This window comes from Oratosquilla oratoria, chromosome 38 (assembly GCF_046742065.1).
Source record: "Oratosquilla oratoria isolate Oo_2021 chromosome 38, ASM4674206v1, whole genome shotgun sequence".
Taxonomy (NCBI): domain Eukaryota; kingdom Metazoa; phylum Arthropoda; class Malacostraca; order Stomatopoda; family Squillidae; genus Oratosquilla; species Oratosquilla oratoria.
Genome location: NC_134814.1, coordinates 20179520 through 20192019, shown reverse-complemented (window position 1 = coordinate 20192019; position 12500 = coordinate 20179520).

Below are 12500 nucleotides of genomic sequence, written 5' to 3'. Positions count from 1 at the left end.
CCATTCACATCTACCTTCTATCTTCTCTCTTCCTTGTTCAAAAGACATCCCCCTCTTTCTCAACTCCCTTTTTACTCCATCCATCTATCTCATCCTCAATTTCACTCCTTCCACCACTGCCTTCCACACTTCTTTCACTAATCTTTCTTCACTCATTATTTCCATGTGTCCAAACCATCCCAATACTTTTTCATCAACCCTATCTCCCATCTCCTTTTCCACCCCCACACTCCTCCTCATCTCCTCGTTTCTCACTATATCCAGCCTAGTAACACCTATCATACTTTTCAGACATTTCATCTCAAACACATTTAAACTCTTCCTCTCTTTCTCTCTTATGTTCCATATTTCTGCCCCATACAGTGCTGTCGATACAATCCTCCCTCATGCAATCTGCTCTTAGCATCTATTTCCAAATGTCTATTTCTCATTACATTTATTTGCACCCCAATGCATTTACTTGCTTATCTCAATCTACATTCTACCTCCACCTCCATTCCTCCCTTTTCTTGCCACATGCGACCCTAAGTATCTAAAGCTATCCACTTCCTCCAGTCTCTCTCCTTTAATACTCACTTCCAATTTGCTGCCATTTCCTTCTCTTGTACATCTCATCACCTTACTTTTACCCACATTTATCTTCAACTTCCTCCTTTCGCACACTTTCCCAAACTCCGTCACTAACTTCTTTAATCCCTCCCCTGACTCTACTACAAGCGCAAACAACGACTGGCTTATCTCCCACTTTCCTCCATTTTTTTTAACCATCTCCATTCCTCGGCCCATGACCCTTGCATTTGTTTTCTACACCACCCCATCGATGTACATACTGAACAGGCAGGGTGATACGGGCGATATGATATCCCTGGCGAAGTCCCACCTTTTCCTCAAACCACTCGCTCACTCCATTTATGATTCTAACACAGGCTCTACTACTCTCATAAAAAAATTTGAGTGCTCGTAACAGCTTTCTTCCTATCCCACATATCTACAATACCTCCCATAGTGCCATCCTACCTACCCTGTCATAAGCCTGTTCCAAATCAATAAAGCCCCCCAAAACACCCATGTCTTTTCCTAAAGCTTTCTCACATATCTGCCTTAGCGCAAGAATCTGATCCACGCAGCCCCTACTTTTCCTAAACCCACACTGTTCTCACCAATTACTCCACCTGTTCCTTTCCTAATCCTCTCAATCAAAACCCTCCCATAAGCCTTCCCAACTGCACTCAACAAAATGATCCCTCTGAAACTACTACACTCACACTTGTCCCCTTTTCCCTTGTAAAGCGAAAGTATACAGGCACTCCCCCAGTTCCCCGGCACTCTACCCACTTTTATACATTAAAGCAGCCTAATCAGCCAGTCCTCCATCACTGTACCTCCCTTTAAAAGACACTCCGCATAACACCTATCAAACACAAGTGCCTTACCTGCTTTTATCATTCTAATAACTACTTTAACCTCATCTATTCTTATTTCCCACTGCAACTACCTTTCTCTCCCTATCCTCCTTTACATTTAGCAACTCCCTAAAATACTCTGCCCATCTTCCTCTTACTGCCATCTCTTCCATTTTCATATCTCCATCTGCACCTTTTATCTTTTCTTCTCTCTTTGATCCACCTCCTCTTCCTCTCTTAATTTCATTCCAAAACATTTTGTTATTACTTTTAAAATATTCTGTCATACTCTTACCCCATCATACATCTCTCCTTTTTACCCCGGTTATCTTATGTTTTACTTCTCTTTTCTTTGTACCTCTCGTATGGTTCTCTCGTCCTACTTTGCAACCAATCTGTGAATGCTCGTTTCTTCTCTTCAACAACTCTCTTTGCTTCATCATCCCACCACTCACTACCCTTCTTTCTATTCCCTCCCACTCTCCTTTTTCCACACACTATCTTTGCACACATTCCTCCTCCACTCCTAGTTCTACTCTATTCTTCACTTCCTTCCATTCTTTTCTCAGCTTCTTCCTGTACTTCACATTTTCTTTCTCCTTTAAGAAGCTTACCCTAAGCACCTCCCCATCTTCTGTCCTTTTCCTCTTTCTTCATTTCTCCTCCACTCTCAACTTATCTTCCACCAAAAAGTAATCTAACATTCCCCGCTCTCTCCCTTTTGAACATGTACATTCTAAACTCTTCCTACTTTTTTTCTGGGTATCACTGATATCGTCATCGACAGTTATTTTCCTCCAGGAAGAGAGCTCAGAGCTCGTATGACAGATCTATGGGTAATGCTGTGACCTTTCATATACGCACACACCCAACTCCCCGCCCACGAGAGTTAGAGTAACGGGTCGAAACGCAGCGATACTGAAATTATTTCAGCCCTGGGCAGGATTCTAACCCGAACCGCCGTCCGTGTGTGTGTGTGTGTGTGTGTGTGTGTGTGTGTGTGTGTGTGTGTGTGTGTGTGTGTGTGTGTGTGTGTGTGTGTGTGTGTGTGTGTGTGTTTGTGTGTGTGTGTGTTTGTGTATGTGTGTGTGTGTGTGTATGAGTGTGCATATGTGTGTGCGCGCGCTTCTGTGTGTATGTGCATGTGTGTACGTGTATGCAGTTGTGTATGCGTGCGTAAGGGTGTCGATGTGAACGTGATCATGGGCTCCTGAATTTACGAAAATGTCGATAAAAGAACATGGGATAACAATGATCACCAAATGTCAATTTTTGTGTAATGATTACACCAATGGAACTTAAAAAAAAAAAAAAAAATTCTTTAGGAAACATGGACTAATCACAGTCGATTAATTTGACCCCACCAGTCCAGGAACATAAATCATTATTTCTCTCTCACTGAAGAACGGCCAGTTTTATGCAGCTGATTGAGACGTGTCTTGACCAGAAATTGGAGTCAACAGATGGAGACACTCCTCGACTCTGGATTAGTCTCATTTAGCTGAATGAAATCGTCTATCCCTGGCGTATGAGTACCTACAGGACATATCATGTTGAAAGCCTTGACAACCACAACCATGGAAAATAAATCAAGTGATTAAAGGTGAGTATCAAAATCGATAAGAAATCGTGTCATTTGACTCCTCGAAACACCACACGACATTAACTGGGTTGTTTAATTGAGCCTATATAGAAGTACAGTGTAGTTTCAGTGAATGAAGTATTGCTCAAAATTAATTTTCCGTAACAAGAAGGTTATGTTATCATACATATGGCAACAAACTCCATGACGTCACTGGATAGGGGATTGACAGGGTTGCATCCAAAATTCCCATCATATGTCCACGTATTAATGAAGACATAGGCTAGAAAGTAATTTTATATTCAGAGACTAATTTAACATTATCAACGATTTGGTCGCCGCTATCGGTTTTCTGCAGCCTATACTAACAACCACCACCCATATAAGTCTTAGGCTAGATCACATAATTACATCTTTACTATTGTTATTATATATTTTACTTCGATGTCGCCAAGGGATTTTATTCAAATAAGGAACCTTCCCACAGTCAATAGTTTTGATTACGATGTTTTTTTTTTCAAATTCGATATTTTTTTCATTTAGTATCGATTTATCTCCTTCGCCATCAGCCCCTTTCTAATACCTCGGTTCCTGACACGCTTCCGTTACCCTCACCCCTCTTCCCCTCCCTTCCCCTCACCTTCCCTTTCTTCCCCTCCCTTCCCCCCACTTCCCTTCTTCCCCTCACGTCCCCTCCTGTCATCTCTCATCCCCTCAATCCCCCTTCTCTTTCTGTCCCTTCCCTTCCTCTTCCCCCTCTCCATTCCTTTTAGCAATAACAAATACGACATAAGTTACAAAAATCAGTTAAATATGCAGATAGATACAAGAATAGATAAATGAAAAGATGAATGATAACTAAATTTATTAATATAAAATAAATGAATAGATAGATATGTAAATAAATGATTGAACAAACAAGTAGATAATAACATATGAATAATAAATGAATAAAAATACATTCATAGATAAATGAATGAATATATATACAAATATTTAAACGAATAGATAAAAATCATAAAAGAGTAGATGAATGAATCAATCAATAAACAAATGAAAGAATAAGTAAATAAATAACGAGAAAACAGTTGAATGAATAAGCAAGCAAATCAAATAACAAATGAATAAAAAGAAAAAAAATCCACAGCCGACATTCACCACAATTTTGTCTTAGTCTGTCTTAAATGGCAGTTTGCGCAAAAACGCCGCAGACCCCCTTAAAATATGTTTATTTGCACTCTGCGTGTAGATTTTGAAATATTGGCATAAATGATCCCGCATAGGAAAGGAATACTCACACATACACACACACAACTCGTGGCACAGTTGGTAGAGTTCCCGGCTGCCACTCCTGATTCGAATCCCGCCCAGGACTGAAATAAATTCAGTATAGCTGCGCCGCGAGTTGTTGCTCCAGTTCTCTTGGGCGGAGAGCTGGGTATGTGTGTGCGTGTAAGGTCACAGTATTACCCATAGATCGGTCATATACGAGCTCTGAGCTCTCTTCCGGGAGGGAAATAGCTGTCGATCACGAATCCAACACGTGATCCAAAGACCATGGTGAATGACACACACACACACACACACACACACACACACACACACACACACACACACACACACACACACACACACACACACACACACACACACACACACACACACACACACACACACACACACACACACACACACACACACACACACACACACACACACACACACACACACACACACACACACACACACACACACACACACACACACACACACACACACACAGAAATAAATAAGTAGATGAAAATGTATAAGTAGATAAAATATATGAAAAGATAAAAATAAAGAAATAGATAAAGACAAATTAATAGATGAAAACTAATGAATAGAGGAAAACAAGTAAATAAACGTAGAGGATTACTCCAGAAAGAAGTAGAGTTTTTTGGTCTAGAGAAGTCTTCAGCCCAGAGAGACTTTTTTGACCCATCTAAAACATAAGTGGAAAAGTGTCAAGAAAATGAGAGTTCCAGGGGGAGAAAAAGACAGAACTCACTAATGAGAAGTCGAAAAAAATCGACATAATTCCCTCCCTTGTCAATAACAAGTGTGTATACGTGTAGAACTTCATGTTACATGGATCACTGGAACTTGACTAAAGTCAGTGTTCAAGAGTTTGTATATTATACATTTGTACGATGACCGAGAGTTCTTGGTATGTCGGACGGACGTGCCTTAATCCTATGGAAGGATTTTGATGGTTACATTATGTAGATAACAACGTCCAACTCAGCTGGCCTTTGACACTCAGTATCGCAACTGCTCACGTTTGGTAAACAATTAGTCAGGAGTTCTTAGGCAACGAGGCCTCTTTCGACACTGGAACGTCCTGTCCGAGCGTGGGAAGGAGAGTCATGAACCTCATGACGTAAGTAGATTCTCAAGAACAACTAATTTTGTTTTGTCGCATCATCTCCTACTGAAGAGTATCACTAAAGCACTTCATTAAGCACTCTAACCCCTTTTTAGTTCACTAAATCCTACTAATCCTTTACTTGCTTGGTGGCATTTATCTTTTAGTTCTTATCATCGTCAGACTCTTTCTTTTATCTTCGTACCAACTCCTTGATATCTTTGTTTCATAAATCATTAGCCCCTTCTGGGTAATTTTTTGTAGTTACACACCTACATAATATAGCAATAGAAAATTAAATATGCATTTTGTAGATATGAATACAACAACGTAATATACGTTTTTCTTGGAGGAAATCAATAACAGAAAAAGTTACTATAAGTGATGCACTAACGAACGCAGCTGCGACGATTGCTTCAGATGCCATCTTTTGTTTGATAAATGCGAGAGACGAAGAGATTAAGGTGATAAAGGGGTTTATATGGGTGGCAGTTAGCAACCTCCCCAATCTCGGTAATCAGTTAGATTACGAGTTCGTACACTTTTAGATCGTCTGTGGTCGTGTGGTCAAAGGCGGGTGCTGTGGACTCTCTTGGGTCTATTGGCAGTGGTTCGAATCCTCTGCGCGACGGTCATGGATTGTATGATATATACATATATATATATATATATATATATATATATATATATATATATATATATATATATATATATATATATGTATATATATGAGAGGAATTCACTAGTAACAGCGACATCAATCCGATAGTTTTTTTTTTTATGACAGTCGCATGCAGGATTCGAACTCACTGCTATCAGCCACCCGTAAGATCACCTTCACAGAGTCTTAGCCCACTACACCAACAGACAATTAAGATAACCTTCACTCTGTGAAGGTGATCTTTCGGTTCGCCGATAGCAGTGGGTTCAAATCCTGCATGCAACTGTCATAAAAATGATATATGTATATATATATATATATATATATATATATATACATATATATATATATATATATATATATATATATATATATATACATATATATGTATATAGTCCCGTTCTGTACCAGGTGCCACTTTTTCCTCTATTCTGGCTTTCGTCAGATCTTTCAATGACGCGCCATCAGCGGCGAGGGAACAAGCCTCCAATCACTTCGTCCATACGAAACAATATGAAAGCAAAACGGAAACCCATCAAGTGACAAAGCATTCCATAACAAAACGGGCAGAAAATAAACAACAACAACAACAACAACAACAACAACAACAACAACAACAACAGCAACAACAACAACAACAACAGTAACAACAGTAACAATAAAACTCAAAATAACAACATGAATAGCAACAATAACAGAAACGACAACAATGACGACGACAATAGTGAAAATGGTGGTGATGGTAGTGATGAAGCTTATGGCTGTGATGGTGATACTGGTGATGGTGATGAAGATGGTGATGAAGACAATAGAGATTGTGTCGGTGGTGTTGGCGGTGGTGGTGGCGGTGGTGATAGCTTTGGTGGCTAGAATTGTTATACTGATGGTAAAAATTGTTGCACAGAAGGTGACTGTGATAGTCTAATGATGGTGGTGTTGATGACGTCAATGAGCATCCAACTAATAATGTGCACCTAATGAGTAACGTGAAAGTGGGAGATAGTCTAGGCTCTAGCGATCACCAAGAAATAAGATTTAATAATATTTGGGAAAAATTAAAAAGTACGAATAACGTCTAAGTACCAGACTTCAGGAGAGACAATTTTGATAAGATAAAAACCTATTTGAATTTGAATATGAAATGTCATACGAATGGTTCGTCCATTACCTGCGCGGTCAAGAGTCGGGGCATGGATTGGGGTCAGGTCATGACCATGGGTCAGGTCACTTGGGGGCGGGGGTAAGCAACCAGGTCAGCGATTTGGATGAAATGTATAGCAATCTGATTTAATTATTAATACACAAAATACATTTATCCCCCTGAAGTCAATACGGAAGAATAGTAATACTACCAAATGAATGACGGACAAACTGAAACATGAAGTAGGAATGAAAAGAGGACTTTATATAAAAAAACAACAACGGGGAAACACACCTTAGATCAAGATATACCGAATGGCAAAGCTGGTTAAAGCGAATACACGTACAACGAAAGGTAACTATGAAATTAATGTTGCCAGTCAAGCAAGATCCAACCCTAAGGGTTTCTTTCATCGGTATAAAACAAAAAATAAAGAAAGAATAGGACCAATCAAAAACAATGAAATTGTCATGATAGAATCGGAGGAAAAATTGAGTGAGGAGTTTAACAAATATTTTATCTCGGTGTTTACTAAAGAGAGATTAGATAAGGTACCTGACTGCGATCCGATTTTCTGTGGGAATGAAGAAAGTAGACTATCTAATATCAGTATTAATAAAGTAGAAGTAGTTAAGCAGATAGAAAGACTTAAAGCTACAAAATCCACGGGTCCAGGCAAAATTTTTCCGAGAGTGCTAAGGAGTGTAAATTTGAAATCTGCTACCAGTTAACTGAAATATTTAATAAATCGGTAGACACTGGATTTGTGCCTGCTGCTTCGGGGCAGGCAAACGTTGTCCCTGTTTTTAAGAAGGGAGATAAATTGTCTATATTAAACTACAGGCCAATCAGTTTGACATCGGTTATAGGTAAAATGCTTGAATCAATAAGAGTAAATAGAAATAGATAACACATCGAGAGACATGATTTAATTCGTGATACACAGCATGGTTTCTCCAAGGGTAAGTCATGTGTGGATAATAATCTATCCTTTTACACTAAAGTATATAAGGCGTCAGACAACAATGATAATTACTATGTGATTTACCTTGACTTTAGCAAAGCGTTCGATAAGGTGCCACACCAGAGATTACTAAATAAAACCAAAGCCCATGGCATAGGAGGAAAAGTGTTAGAATGGATTAGAGCTTGGATCAGTAACAGAAAACAGCGGGCCACCATAAATAGAGTAAAATCCAGGTGGGAACATTGTTACTAGTGGGGTTCCCCAGGGCTCGGTTTTGGGTCCCTTGTTGTTCATTATGTACATAAACGACTTAGACAAAGGGATAAGTAGTGATGTTAGTAAGTTTGCGGATGACACTAAAATAGAACGCCTAATTAGATCAGGAGACGACGCAGAGATTCTGCAAGATGATCTTAACAAATTGTTCACATGGTCGGTGAAATGGCAAATGACCTTCAATATCTCTAAGTGTAGCGTGTTAAACGTAGGGCTACACAACCCCGAAAGTAGATACAGCTTAGATAACACGCTTTTAGAGAAAACTGGGAGCGAGAGAGACTTGGGAGTTCTAGTGAGTCCGGACCTTAAAACCAAGAAACAGTGCATTAACGCCGGGAATAAAGCTAACAGAGCATTAGGTTTCATTGCTAGGACGGTAACAAATAGAAGTGCAGAGGTAATTATCAAACTCTATCTAGCGATAGTTAGGCCCATCCTTGACTATGCGATACAGTTTTGGTCTCCGTCCTATAGAATGGACATCAATTCACTAGAATCAGTACAGAGAAGAATGATCGAAATGATACATGGTCTCAGAAATTTGCCTTACGAGGAGAGGCTTAGACACCTAAACTTACACTCTCTGGAGAGCCGCAGAGTGCGGGGTAATCTAAAAGAGGTGTTTAAGTGGATCAAAGGCTTTAACAAGGGTGATGCAAACAAGGTCATCATATTAAAACAACAGGGCAGGACTCGCAGTAAAGGATTTAAACTGGAGAAATTTAGATTTAAGAAGGAAATAGGCCAAATTTGTTTATTAATTGGGTGGTCAACGAATGGAATAGACTTAGTAACCATGTAGTGAGCGCTGACACTATCATTTGTTTTTGCGGTGTATGTGGTGGTGGAGGCAGTGGTGATGGTAATGGTGTTGTTGTTGGTGTTGATGGTGATGGTGATAATGATAGAAGTGGCAGTTATGGTGGTTGAAATGATGGTGTTGGTAGTGGTAATGTTGGTGGTTATGGCGGTGTTGGTGGTTTTAATGGTGGGGTTGGTGCTAGGCATATTCATTTGTCTCAACCGGATCTTGAGCTGCACCTTGACACGGCTTGTCGCTTCCGCTTTCATATTACTAATGTTTTCACATTCACGAGCCAGCAAGCCATCCATCCATCCACCCAGCAAGCCATCCATCCAGCCAGCCAGCAAGCCAGCCATCCACCCAGCATGCCAGACATCCACTCAGCAAGCCAGCCAGCCAGTCTGCGGTACCAGAAAAACACCTCAAGAAATAATCTAAGAACATGTGGTCTCCAACTTGTGTTTCAAGCTTTGAAATAAAGAACCCGTCCCCCATACCCTCCTCCTTCCCCCCTCCTCTTTCTCCTCCTCCTTCCCCTCCTCTTCCTCCTTATCCTTTTCTTTCCCCCCCTGGTCCTCCTCGTTTTCCTCCTTATCCTCCTGGTCTTCCCTCTCCTTCTCCACCTCCTTCTCCTCCTCCTTCTCCTCCTTTTCTTTCTCCTCCTCCTCCTAGTCCTCCTCCTCTTCCTCTCGCTCTTCCTTCTCCACCCTCCATTTCCCCTCTCCTCTCTTATGACGCGAAGCATCTGAATACATCCGGTCCAGGTCTGGAACCTTCACTGGAAAGGTGTGTCTCAAAGGCAGCGTCTGTGTCATGGAGGCGAAGGGGGGAAAGGAAGAAGGGGGGAGACCGAGAAAGGGGGGAAGAGAAAGATGGAAGAGGGAGAGGGAAGAAAAAATGTGGAAAAGGAGGTGGGGAAAGCTTAGGGGGAATTGGAGAGGGGGAGGAAAGGGAGGGGTGGAAAAGGAGAGGCGGAAATGAGAGAGGTGGCATATGGAGAGGGAGGAAAGGGACAGGAAGTGAAAGGAAAATGAGAAAGGGAAAAGGGGTAAGAGAAAACGGAAGGGGAAAGAAAGAACATAAGAACATAAGAATGAAGGAGACTACAAGAGACCATAAGGACTACACTAGGCAGCTCCGTATCCATCACCACCTGTCATCCTCATCCATAAAGTTGTCTAATCATTTAGTTAAAAAACTGATAGTTTCAGGGCCTACTACATGGTTACTAAGTCTATTCCATTCGTCGACCACCCTATTAGTAAACCAATTCTTGACTATTTCCTTTTTAAGTCTAAATTTGTCCAGTTTATAACCATTACTGCGAGTCCTGCCCTGTTGTTTTAATATGATGACCTTGTTTGCATCACCCTTGTTAAAGCCTTTGATCCACTTGAACACCTCTATTAGATCACCCCGCACTCTGCGTCTTTCCAGAGTGTGTAAGTTAAGGTGCCTAAGCCTCTCTTCGTAAGGCAAATTTCTGAGTCCATAATCATTTTGGTCATTCTTCTCTGTACTGATTCTAGTGAATTGATGTCCATTCTATTGGACGGAGACCAAAACTGCATGGCATAGTCAAGGATGGGTCTAACTATCGCTAGATAGAGTTTAGTAATTACTTCTGCACTTCTATTCGTTACCATCCTAGTAATGGAACCTAATGCTCTGTTAGCTTTATTCCTGGCGCTATTGCACTGTCTCCTGGTTTTGTAAAGGTAAATTGTTAAGGGAGAGGGGAACGAGAAAGGGGTGTAGGGCAAGGGAAAGGTAGAGAAGGAAAAGGGGAAAGGCAAATGGGGAAAGATAGAATGTAAGAACGAGAGAAGGAAAGAATAGAGCATTAAAAGTGGGAATAGGAAAGGAAAGAATAAGTTATTAAAGAGGGCATGGAAAAGAAAAGAAAGGAAAGAGAAAGTTGGAGAAGAGAGAGATGGAAAGGGTGGAGATAATAGACAAACAGATATTGAAAGAAGGGATAGGAGAGGGTGGAAAGAATAGGTAGAAATGGAAGAAAGAAATGGGAGAGGAGGAGAGGATAAGAAAAAGGAGGAATAGAAAGGGGGAATAAGAAAGAGAAATAGGAAAAGGGGAATAAAATGTGTGAATGAAATAAATAGGAAACTGGAAAGGAATGAAAAAGGAGGAAAAGAAAGACAAAAATGGAAGAAAAAAAGGGGCAAGAGAGAAGGGGCGACAAAAGAAGAAAGAAAACATAAAGAGGAAAATTAAAGTGAGGAGAGAAAGAGTAAAAGAGAGTGGAAAGAGAGTCGAAAGAGAAGAGCAGGGTGAAGAGACAGACGGGAAAGTGATAAAAGAAGGCTGAGGGAATATAGAAAGAGGGAAATGAGGGGAAAATGAGAGGGAAAGGAGGGAAAGGAGGGGGAAGGGAGAGTGAAGGGAGGACAAATTGAAGATGGAAAGGAAGAGAGAAAAGAAAGGGAGGAGAAAATAGAGAAGGAAAGGGAAGGGAAATGCAGAAAGGGAGGAGAAAAAAGGGAAGGAAAGGGAAGGGAAATGCAGAAAGGGAGGAGAAAAAAGGGAAGGAAAGGGAGGGGAAATGCAGAAAGGGAGGAGAAAAAGGGAAGGAAAGGGAAGGGAAATGCAGAAAGGGAGGAGAAAAAGGGAAGGAAAGGGAAGGGAAATGCAGAAAGGGAGGAGAAAAAGGGAAGGAAAGGGAGGGGAAATGCAGAAAGGTAGGGAAAAAAGGGAAGGAAAGGGAAGGGAAATGCAGAAAGGGAGGAGAAGAAGGGAAGGAAAGGGAAGGAAAATGCAAGGTTGAGAAGGAGGGAAGGGGAGGGTAGGAAGAGGGACTGGGAAAGTAGATAAGAGGGAGAAGAAAGAAGTGTGAAGGGAGGGTAAGGAAAGAGAGAATTAAAGGAGGAGGGAGGAAAAGAGATGAAGAAGAGAGGGGGAAACGAGTGAGGCAGAGACGGGAACGATGAGGAAAAGATGAGGAAAAGATGGGGAAGAGTGGTGAAAAAGAGGAAAATGGATTTAAAAAATGGGAAAGAGAGGGACAAGAAGGGGAGAAGCGAGGGGAACATGAGGTGGAAGAGAGGGGGAAGAGAAGGGAAATAAAGAGAAGGAGAAGAGTAAGAGGGGAGAAGAGAGGGGGGATGAGAGGGGGAAGAGAGGGGAGAAAAGTAGAGAAAGGCAGGGAAAAAAGGATATAAAGAGAAGGTAACATGGAAATAGAGAGGAAGTAGAGGAGAAAGTGAGAGGAAGGAAGGGAGGAAGGATAGAGAGAAAAGG